The 12,398-nt window shown below is 36.6% G+C and overlaps 1 protein-coding gene across 2 annotated transcripts in view; it reads left to right on the plus strand.

The window, feature by feature from the left end:
* Nucleotides 1-12,398, plus strand: part of errfi1a (ERBB receptor feedback inhibitor 1a) — a 62,746-nt gene that overhangs the window by 33,001 nt on the left and 17,347 nt on the right. The window lies entirely within an intron of this gene.

A 12,398-nucleotide genomic window follows, 5' to 3' on the forward strand; every position in this document is an offset into this window, starting at 1 on the left:
TGGTACTATTTAAAATTTTAACTGAATTACAATTGAGGAACGTTTATGTAAGTTCAATTTTTAATTTGTCCTGACAAAACGTTGAATGTTGGCTTGACAAAACCTTGAAAAAGGTTTTAAAAGCCTGACGTTTTCAGGTTTATAGGCCTGACGAACAGAAAATGATGAGCAAATATAACAGAAATTTGTTTTTAGTTATATATTTGAACATATTTAGTAAATTAATCTGTATTCCAGGATGAAAGAGCACATTTCGCTCAATGCATTTCCTGTGTTGAATTAGTTTGAAGTGCAATTCAATTAATTCAAATTCCAAATTAACTTCGGGTGTGGCCAATTCAAATTCACACACATGAATTGAAAGGGAGGCAATTTTACATTCAGAATTTTTGCTTTAAACCCATCACCAAATGTACCTGGTTAAAGAATGAAGATTTCAAGAAGATGCAAAGCACCCGCCAGAAATTACAAATCTTAAATATTCAGGGTACACATACTGTGTTTGCATCTTTCTGAGAACCGAACAGACTGTTATATAATATGAATGGTGTATGAGACGGAACCATCTTAACAAACGCACATTGTGTCAGATGCTGTTAGCCTGCCAGCATATAACCCAAGACACTGGCAATAATACGGCCATTGTTCAATTCCCACTCGCTCAGTTCAGTGTACAGCACTCTAGTTTATCAGCCAGTCCTGAACAGAGCTACTGTCCTGCTGCAAAACGGTGAAAAAGTTAACAACAGGACCTTTGCCATCAAGTTAAATGTCCATTGGATGTCTCTCTGATAAATTATACACTGCCAGTCAAAAGTCTGGATATGTGTGACTAAATTTATGTTGTAATAATCTTAAAAACCTTTTGATCTAAATGCTTTTGCTTAGATACTTGAAATTGCGTGTAATGACAAACTCCTTCAATATTGTTAAAAAACATCCCACGATGTTGGTTTGCATGATGAATGTCCAGAGTTAGCAGAGTTGTAATCTTGCCAAAGAAGATGTTTAAATTTAAGAGTTAGTTTTCATTTTTCAGTTATTCTAGGATGTTGAAAATATAATAATGAAGAATGTCCAAACATTGACATGATAAATTGAGAATATATTTCAATTAAATTGCCAATGTTGAAATTTCAAGTGTAAATGTTAAAGCTTTCCCATTTCCATTGACCAGTGGTTGACCATGCCTAAAAAAGTTGTGCATATCCAACCATATGTGCCAATTAGAGTTCTCCCAGGCCTAACATAAACAGAATTAGGTCATTTTCGGGGGTTGACAGCATGCCGTCAAAACGCCCTGTTGCACAGATTACATCATTGCATGAGTGACATTTGGATTATTGAAACTGACTTTATAAAAACATGTGTGTTACAGAAAATTTACTAAGCCCAGAATGTCAATTCCTCTTATTTCCCACCTAGAGACAACATGTCTAACGGTGTGCCTACTCCATTCATGTTGGCACAGCTGATTGACCCAAAGTGCTTAGCCCACAGGACTCGTGTGGGATGCGTTTCCTGTGAACTAGCCTCATTCTCATGACTCACAGACTGTGCCGTGGTCAGTGTAGGTGTCTCTTTACCCTCTGTCTCTACAGCAACCGTGGGTTCCCTTCACACTAGACTGTCCCATGTGAATCACCAATGTAGATGGCGCCACTTTGTCAAAAGAATAAACATGAGACTGTAAATACTGTCAACGACAGTTTGCCTCATAAAAATGGACTGATAGTGTACCTGTTTTTTTTTTTTTTTACTGGCACGTAATGATGTTTGTGCAAAAGTGCAAAAGTGACTGTCCAAGTATTTTTCTCATTTATTTTCTCCAAAGGGAAAATTAAGCATTGAAAATTATATAATTGAATAAGAAACATTGTTAAATAAAACTAATGACTTGTATTTTCAAATCTAAAAAACAATATATTTTAAGTGTATGTCAATTTTTTTTATATTTTGATAGTTTGATTGACACTCACAATGCTTTATAGTAATGGTGACTTCTCTGATAGGTTGAACTGTTCTCAAGATTATGGGTCGTGCAATTCTTTACTGGAAATTTGGCTATTAAACCTTTTTTTAATAGAGTTGAAATCACACAGACTTGTCTTGAATGTTTACACTATCTATTAAAATAATGTAATACATTTCTTCCAGAACCCGACATGGTTAACTTGATTGCTCACAAGGGTGAAACTGTGCACGATGGCTGATGAATTGGCGAAAAGTTCAAAACCTGTTCAACGTCACATGCTTGTAAGTCACTATAAAAACAATGCTGTTAGATTGACCGCCCATGTCCGTCAACACTCATGAGAACTCTGTATATTTCTTTCCATTCCTCCCTTTCTCACCACTCTCTCGTTTTCTCATGCACATTGACCTAACATAAACCAGAGGTCCTCTCTCTTCCATTTGACGCATTTGCTGTCACCAGATTTCCGGGCGTCCAGGGAACTGAAGGGTGGCCATCCTGTAGGGTTCTTCCTGTGCTGATACGGGAACTGGGACGATAGCCCTGTATGGATTGCTCTACACTGGGTGGGATAGTTTAGGTAATGGGCAGTTCTCACTGACTCCCAATCTTATCTGGCCAGTGTTTGGTATGTGTCCGCTGGGACACAGCAGAATGTGTGAAACGGAATTGGAAACCCCATGCTCTTCCCCACGGGAATGGAAAATCACAAATGAGATCTCTTTAAAGGCACACTATGCAAGATTTGTACCTTAACGCCGCTGGCAAAACCAGCAATGCAAGTTTGAGAGGTGGCACCCTGACAAATCTCGCGAGAATCACGATTTGCTTTACGGCACGACGTCACATACATCATTAACATATGAAGCAGCCTCTATGGAAGACACTAGCATGCATTTCAGACGTGAATCATGGCAGAGTCGATGAAGAAAACGAAGAAAGCGCGGTCGGAAGAGTGCAGAGACGGCTCTGCGTGAGTGGTATTTACAACAATAACGTTAAATACAAGTCCTCCACAGTGACTCTAGGGGTCGCTGTTTGAGAAAAACGGAAACTGCATAGTGTGCCTTTAATATCTCACTTGCTTTTGCTATTGCATTCATTTTTAGCTCTACCTTCGTGAATGTCTACCATTAAAGGGGTAGTTCACTTTTTTTAAATGATAGTTCTTCATTTACTCCCCCTCAAGTTCTGAAGCAGTTGGAGTTTCTTTGTTCTGTTGAACACAAAAGAAGATGTTTTGAAGAATGTGGGTAACAAAACAGTTGCTGGTCCCCACTGACTTGCATAGTATGGAAGTCAGTGGGGAACTGAAAATGTTTGGTTACCAATATTCTTTAAAATATCTTCTAGCGACGGCTCTCCCCAGGCCAGGTATCACAAACTAGCTGATGATATTGACAAAAGCCGCAATGCAAAGGTTACAATATAAATTGATTAAACAAAAGTTCTGACATAATAATTGAGTTCCCTCTCTCTGTATTTTAATTCCTTCTTTGCTGTTTGTATGAGCTTTTATTTTATAAATGTATGTAAAAATGTGTTTTTAATTGATGTGATACTCTATGCAAAGTGCAAAGACGTGACTAATCAATAATGAAATTCATTATTTTCATTATCTATTTACACACAAAAAAACTCAAGTGTGAAACTGCCCTTATTGTTATAGTTTTCTTAAATATTTCTGAAATATTTTGTTATTATATATCCTATTGTCACTATTATGTTCAGTTTGTTTTCATTTAGTAACATGTTTCCCTGTCTGGTCACTGTTATGTGAAGCTGTGTTTGCTATCGCCTGTCTGCCTACCTGGAGTATTAAACATTTACTCATTTGGCAGACGCTTTTGTCCTTTAATTACTAATTAAAGGATTATTTCACTTTAAAAAAATTTTTTTGCTGATAATTTACTCACCCGCGATGTCATCCAAGATATCCATGTCTTTCTTTCTTCAGTCGAAAAGAAATTAAGGTTTTTGAGGAAAACATTCCAGGATTTTTCTACACAGAATGGACTTCAATGGCAACCAACTATTCCGATGTTCAAAGAAGGTTCAAATGTCCTCTCAGTGCAGCTTCAAAGTCTCTACACGATCCCAGTTGAGAAATAAGGGTCTTATCTAGTGAAACGAAATTACATCATGACGTTGGAAAGGTCACATCACGTCATCTCTCTAATTTATTTGTCTGTGTACTCCGGTTCAAAAAGGTAGGGAAGAGTGAAAAATTCCATCTCATTTTCTCCTCCAACTTAAAAATCGTCCGACATCTTAGTTTTATTTTTATTTTTTTGTGACCTTTGCAACGTGATGATGTAATGTGTAAAATAAGAAAGAAAAATCCTGGAATGTTTTCCTCATAAACCTTAATTTCTTTTCGACTGAAGAAAGAAAGACATGGATATCTTGGATGACATTGGGGTGAACAAATTATCAGCAATTTTTTTTTGAAAGTAAATTAATCCTGTAAGATTAAACTTTGAGTGTACTGAACTTGATCTGTCTGTCTTCCTGCCTGAAATACAATGTGACACCTATAGCCTAGGATTCCTGAATCGCTTGTGCCATGCTCTACTATGACGATCTGTGCCCGCAAGGTAATTTAAGAACTCATTAAAACGCCACTGCACTGCTTTAAACAGTGATGGAGAGAGAATAGGAACAAAACAGTGGAAGCCAAAAGCGTTTGTAGGTCTAGGACAATTTAATTATTACTCGTGCGTATGTCTACTTTTAGAATCACTCTCCTCCCCCATAACGTCTAGACACTCGGCCTGAAATCGTCTCTTTTTATACTTTCATACATGGCTTCCCACTCATGTTGTTCTTGGCCACATAGTCACTCCTTTTGTGAACCATAGAATGAAATAACGAAAACAGAAACATACAGTCAGCCTGCTTTTTCCAAAGTTTATTGAGGAGAAGTATTAGTGCCCTCACAATTGCACGTTTTGTTTAAGAATTGTGACCGGGACATGTCAAATAATCAATGTTGTTTAAACGGACTTAAGTTATGCTGTTCTGCAGGTGTTGGCCAAATAATTGCATTAAAATAAAAATTGTCACTTTGATCGAAGACAAGCTTGTTTTCATTTGCAGTTTTACATTTGATATTTTAATTAAGATAAGTTTAGGAGCGTGATGTGTGTTGGTGAAAGACGTCTCTGGTGCGTGGGAAACTTTGGCTCCGTGTCTCAGAAAGACAGAAATGTAAACAGTGTCGGCCACTTCCTCTGTCAGTTCGGCCCTCCTGCTTATGTCTGATAAATAGGACTGCTCTTGTTCTTGTTAAGGGAGGTATAACACAGATGTTTTTATCATGATTTGCAGTCTTGCTATAAACAAAGTGTCATTTTGTATACGAATGGCACCAGAGACCTGAAGCCACATTAACCGCGCTCTTAATGGGGTGATATTGAAATGTGTCTTTGAAATCTTTTGTGAGTGTGTGTGTGTGTGTGTGTGTGTGTGTGTGTGTGTGGAGAACAAGCCTGTGGTCTTACACAGGGACTACTGACGCTTCTGCCACTTATAAAAAAGTATCATGATGTTGTTTATATGTAGGTATTAATACGTAACATTTACAGGTAAAAAAAAGTACATTTGGATAGATGCTGAAACGTACAATATGGATGTATTGACTACATTTTTAAACAAACTTTATTACGAATTTACAGCTAAAAAGCGTTAAATATTTACAAATCTTTTACATCATAAAGATAACTGTATAATTCGGATAATGCCTATTCTTGGTAATCCCATTAATCAAATATTTAAAAAAAATTAAAGATACAGTACATCAATTTTTATGTTTTTCTTGTATCGTTTGGAATTTGTTGGACGCAAACCAAAAGACCTGATTATTTATAACAAATGAATGTCTAGCATCAGTGTAAAAACTGATTCTTCACGTTATTCATCACTTGAATTAGAAACAACAAACAGACTCACCCAAAAATGAAAATTCCAAACCTGTATGAATGAACACATAAGAAGATATTTTGAAGAAAAGTTGATGAGTCCCATTAACATACTATGGAAGTCAATGGGACCCATCAACTCTTCTTCAAAATATCATCTTTTGTTCAGCAGAAGAAAGAAATTCATACAGGTTTAGAACTTGAGGGTGAGTAAATTATGACAGAATTTTCATTTTTAGGTGAACTATCTCTTTAAAATATAGCCTAAATATACTGTTATAAATGGTAAAGCAGAATCTTTCCTGATTTTGACCCCTGCACAGGTACAGTATATACATCATACCGGCCAGCTCAACGCCATCTTGTTTTCTGTCCCAAAATGAAGCGTGAGACAGATGCTTGATGTCCATGTGTGGGTCCAGGGAGGGTTTGCAAGGCTGTGACTCATGCACACATGTTCTGGTGCTCACCTCCGGTCTCCTGCTATTTGGATTGATGAGGTGTCAGTGTTTATGTTGAAATGTCAATGTCAAGGAGGCACACATGGCACTTTTAACTCGTGCATTGGGACTTTGCCTCATGAGCTCTCACAACCCACAATCCACCCACTCCGAGTGTCAAAGGCATTTATGTCTTGACGTGCGTGTACTCGCACATTTACACACATACGTTATTATAATGGAAAGAACACATATCCATGACCAGCGAATGTCCTCAGATGTTAAGCTGCTCGTCGTACGCGTTATCAGACATTGCCCTTTCCATAATTAGAAGGTTGGAGAGTTAATTAGCATGCTGTGTTTGTCTTGGAGTTCAGACAGCATTTGGAGCAAACGGAGGCTTTTGGGACAGTGTTTTTCCAGAGGCTGTTGCGTTTGATCTTAAAAAATACACCAGCCGAGAAGAGAAATAAGCAATATCAGAGGTGATGCAAAATTCCAATCGTACTGTAAATGCAGCCTTGAAAAAGTATATACTGACTTTTAACTTAAAATGAAATGTGCCTTGGATGGGGAAGTCATTATGCAGCTTATACAGTTCGCTTATATAATATCTTTAAGATATCCAGAGGATGGTGTGTGGGTTTTCTTATAAAGTTTGGGGAGAATTGTCGCTGTAAGCAAGCTAAATCTGAGGGGATGTCCTTAAAGGGATAGTTCACCATAAATGATAATTCAATAATTTATCCTTATGTCGTTACAAATGTCTGTTTTTTTCTCTATCACATTCAATAAAAGCTGAATTGAATTTGTTCTATAATTGACACATTTTGCAACATCGACACTGTTATTGAACTGAACTGAATCAACACTGAACAGACTTGAGCTGAATGACACTATTGTCTTCTGCAGGGCTGCTTACAGCTGAATTGAACTGGTTTCATGATTGATTAACTTTACACACTTATTTAACTGAACAGAATCAACACTGAACTGAATAATGACACTATTGTTATTTTAGAGCTGCTTTACAGCAGAATTAGAATTAGTCTCATTTGATTCTGTTATTGTACTGTATTTCTGTGAAGCTCGTTTATATCTGTATTGTATAAACCGCTATATAAATAAAGTATGTAGTATATATAAATAAATGATCATTTTGGGGTGAACTATCCCTTTAATTAGAAAAATGGTTCACAAATATAGAAAATAATGTTTTTAATAAGATGTTACTGGTTTACTCTCTAGTAATTATAATTAGCTTTGTATATAAACAATAGAAGTCTATGATATGCAGTCATTAGATAAATAAATGTGTGTGTGCGGTGGGGAATGTGAGTTAGAGGTCAGGGTGTGTGCTGCGTGTGGAGTGTGTACATGCACTAATGCCATCATCCCATGAAATCACTGTTGCATGCCCCTCATTTACTCTGCCAAAAACTGAGGTCAGAGCGGCCTCCTCCTGTTTAAGGTGGATGAACAGAACATCAGCTGGAGGCTTCTGGTATTAGAGCTTGACAATCTTACCATTATTTGTGTCGTTTCTCCACTTCGAGTATCTAAGGAGGCAGTATGTGAAATATGATAGTTTGGGGTCTGTAGATATTTTTTTTAAAGAAGTATTTAATGCTCACAAAGGTTGCATTTATTTGATCCAAATACAGTAAAAACATTGTGAAATATTTCAATTAAAAGCACTACTTACAATATATTCAAATAGAAAAATTTAATTCTGGGGCCACCATTTTCAACTAAAAACAGATAACTTTGTATGCGTTTTGGCCGTAATTTTACCCGACAACGGCCTGAAAACGCAAGCTTTTGAAATTGGGTTTCAACCCTACCGTTATCATCTCTGTGTAAACAACAAAAACTTAAAGGACAAGTTCGGTATTTTACATATATTTTACGATCTGTAAACAGGGCTTTAAGTGTAAAATACCGAACTTACCCTTTAAATTTGTGAAAACGGTGACGTTATTTGCATGTGTATTGTGTGTTCAGTCTATAGGCACATGTTTCTTTGCAAAGTGATGTTGCCAACTACTGGCCTGGCAGCAGAATATAACAATTTAGTTGTTTTTGAAGGAGATCATTTTGACAACGTTGTCGTCTGTAAGCGAAAAACGCATACCGTTTTTAGTATAGTTGTCGTGTAAACATCCTTATTCTGGTGATTCAAAGCTAAATTTTCTACATGATCCTTTAGAAATCATTCTAATGTGCTGATTTGCTGCTCATTTCTATTTCATTGCTGCTTAATTTTGTGGAAACCATGTTAGTGTTTCTTTAGTGGTGTTTGCTAAGGCATGCATGACTATTACTATTGCTCATGCTTGCCTAACATACCCCTAACCATATGTTTTTTAACCCATCATGCACCATGTGCGCTACAGACGTGAATGATTCTTCATGTTGTGTCTCTGGTTAAAGCATGCTGTTTCTTTTCTAATCCATCACCCAGGAAACATTAAAATTACATTGAATGAGGAACCCAAATCATATAGTCAGATACCAGAATATCATACAGATACAGTATCGATTTTTTTTAACTTGGTCTGTAAGCAACATCATAGCATTGTGACAGCAAGTTTTTTTAATCACTAATTTTATTCAGAAAATGTATAGAATTAGTTGTCTGCTAACCTGTGGATTAGGAAGACAAATGTACAGATAAATTAATTGTATGTATATAATAATATTATAATATATAAGCATTTTGCAGTTTGATAAATTCATGAAATGTTAAATAAAATGAACATGATACAAAAGCAGCTCCTAGTCATTTTGTGCCACGTGGCAAGGGGGCTGTAAAGAGTTTTTGTGTGTGTGTGTGTGCGTGCTTGCGTGCGTGCGTGTGTGTTGGAGATGAGCTCTAGCATGTGAGCATTTAAACACACCTTCAAACACCCAAAGCCCATTATATGAGCACCTTTCCCAACCTTTCCCTCCTGCTGTGGACTACTGGCCCTTTGGAGGGTTAAAGGTTTGCAGGAGCCCGGAAAGCAGGCATAAAATACCGTCAGGTCTCGCTGTAATTTATTATTCCTACAAGAGCCTCACGTCCAGTAAAACATCCTTCCTCAGTGACAGCACACCTTTACGACACCATTATCTCTGCTTAGCAGCTAAACATACATTATCGCAATCAGCGTTGCTTAGCTAGTGCATTAAACAATTAAATTCAAATGACTTACTAGTCAGGCCTTGTTTGATAAGAGTACCAGATCACAAATTTTTTTTTTTTTTTTTTTTGGAAGCAGGCATTTTGTACTTTCTGTATGCACTGCTCTTTCATTCATAAGAGTCTCATAGCTGTGCATAGCTGGTCTGGTTTTATAACACGTCTCATTAAGGTTAGTGTTACGTAATACCAGAATATGACCGATTTAGAACTATAGACTGTTTTCCCCTCTAACCCAGAATGCATTCGCTACATCATTTTCTTAATGAGTTGCTTTGATAGTTGCTACATTGCTTCAGTTTCTCTTTTGAGAACCGCATTGTATTTGTGCAAGACCATTCTCTCATGTTATTTAACTCTGAATGGCAACAGGCGTTAGCATGCATGCTTTCTTAGAAGGCTTCACCTCCTGAGTTTTTAAATATGCATTGCTGCTCAGTTTTACAAACATTTTCTTTTTTAATCTTTGTATTTTAGTGAAGCCAAGCTTAAACGTAACTTTGACGAATCTTTCGAAGGTGGGTGTGACGACTCTAGCATACTTTAAGCACAGTGTTCTGTTCAAAGGTGCATATCTGAATAAACACAAACTCTATTGTGGCTGCTTGTTTAGTAGTTCAGTAGGTTTAGGTCGACTTTTAGTTCGACTTGTCTCCATGATAAGGCTTCATTCGAGACTGTGCATTTAAACTCCTTATATGCATATCATTTATCCCAGATCAGATGCGTTCACATGGACACTTTGTGTTAGAAGCTGGAAAAAGTGAAGTCGGTGAGCCCTAGGGGCTGGTACAGGGCCTCATTAAGATGTTCTGTGTTCATGTGTGGGTGGCTGTGTTGTCAGGAATTAATGTATGTTGTTGGCAATGATTTTGAAAGAGATAGGTGGTAACCGCTTGGGTTTTAATGCCTATTAGGTTTAAGGAACAGTTAGGCAACCGCACTGCAAAAAAAGATTTTCTTCCTCAGTATTTTTGGTTTCTAATATTGATATAAGCATTCTTAAATCAATATGCATTTACTTGAAATGTCGAAACATTTTAAGTCTTGTTTTCTGAAAAATGTATCAAAATGTGTCAAAAATCCCAATCATGCTTAAAACAAGAACACTCTGCCAGTGGGGTCAGAAAAAAGAAACTTAATTCAAGGAGAAACCAAAATCATTTGGCACATTTTTTTTCTTGTTTTTAAGCACAAACTCACTTAAGTTTGATGCATTTTTTCAGAAAACAAAACTTAAGACGCAAGTCATTTTTCTTCAAACCTTTCTTGAGTTAATGGAAAACAAAACAAAAATGAAATGAGAAATGGTATCCATTCCTCATTAGTCAGCCAGTGGGTTTGATAAACTTAATTTGAACTCTTTTAAATGTTCACAATGATGCCATATCAATGTGTTTCACTTTTGTTAAAGACGATTGCATCACCAAGTCACACCTGTATTTTGTCTATTGGCTGAATTCCTTATAAGGTTACATTTCAGGAGACACATTTTCAAGAGCTGTCAATGGTACAATGGTGTTGTGATGTACACCCAGTGAATCACAGCCGTATATGTCCTTATTGTGAAAACTCACCTTGCATTTCATAGTAGTTAGTACACAACCAACCCCGGTCGTTTCCCTCCGGGCAGCACATCTGAAATCTTTATTAGCAGTATGTATGGGTCTTTATGTTTCTCCAGTGTGTCCCTGAGGCCCTCCGGAACAGGAAACCCGGAGAGCAAGAGTGACTCCCTCATCCGTCAGCTCTCACGTTACTCAAACTGATTGCTGAATTAATGAAGCGTGATCTCGACTTCTAAAGACGACTGCAGGAAACACAGCAAAAACCTGGAATCTTCATCGCCCCCATGCCAGGATGCTGGATGTTAACCGTTTCAACATAAACCTCTGGTTTGCCAATAAATGAAAGCAACATTTCTCCAGTATTCTGACTCATGTTCTGACACATTGATGCTGTGGTGCTCGCGTGGATGACATGGGTTTGAATCTGGCAAGCAAAATAATTGTCCTGTGCTCTTCTCTCTTCTCTTCCTGTATATATATACAGGAATATACAATTTATATACAGTATATATGATTTAAAATGTTGAGATCTATTGATTTTTTAAGAAATAGGATGCATTAAATTGATCAAAAGTGACAGTAAAGACATTTATAACGTTACAAAAGATTTATATTTCAAATAAATGCTGTTCTTTTGAATTTTCTGGTTGTCTGGGGAAAAAATGTATCACTGGTTGCTCAAAAATATGAAGCAGCAAAAACTTCAACATTGATAATAATCAGAAATGTTTCTTGAGCAGCAAATCATCATATTAGAGTGATTTCTGATGGATCATGTGACACTGAAGACAGAAGTAAAGATGCTGAAAATTCAGCTTTGATCACAGGAATAAATAAAAAATGTAAATGTATTCTCATAGAAAACTGCTATTTTAAATGGTAATAATATTTCACTGTTTTTCTGTATTTTTGATCAAATTAATGCAGCCTTTGTGAACAAAAGAGACTTCTTATAAAATAAACTAGATTTGTTTGCCTCTGTGTTGCAAATTTCTTCATCTGCCATGATCTCTTAGAAAAAAGTTCTACACACACACACACACACACACACACACACACACACACACACACACACACACACACAATGTTGGTTGTTATGTATGTTTTGTCGGCCTTGGTTTTTGTTGTATCTGTCACCTGTTACTAGTATTTGTTTGCATAATAAAAAAATAAAATAAAAAAAAGGTTATCAGAGTAATCATTTGTCTGTTCCAAAAATGTCCAAAGTATACATTTTGTGTTAATTGAATACACTTTAAAACTAGCCACAATGTGTAAAATATATTTAAACCTGAATTAAATATCTAAATA

The sequence above is a fragment of the Scardinius erythrophthalmus genome, assembly GCF_964197995.2.
Source record: "Scardinius erythrophthalmus genome assembly, chromosome: 25".
NCBI lineage: Eukaryota > Metazoa > Chordata > Actinopteri > Cypriniformes > Leuciscidae > Scardinius > Scardinius erythrophthalmus.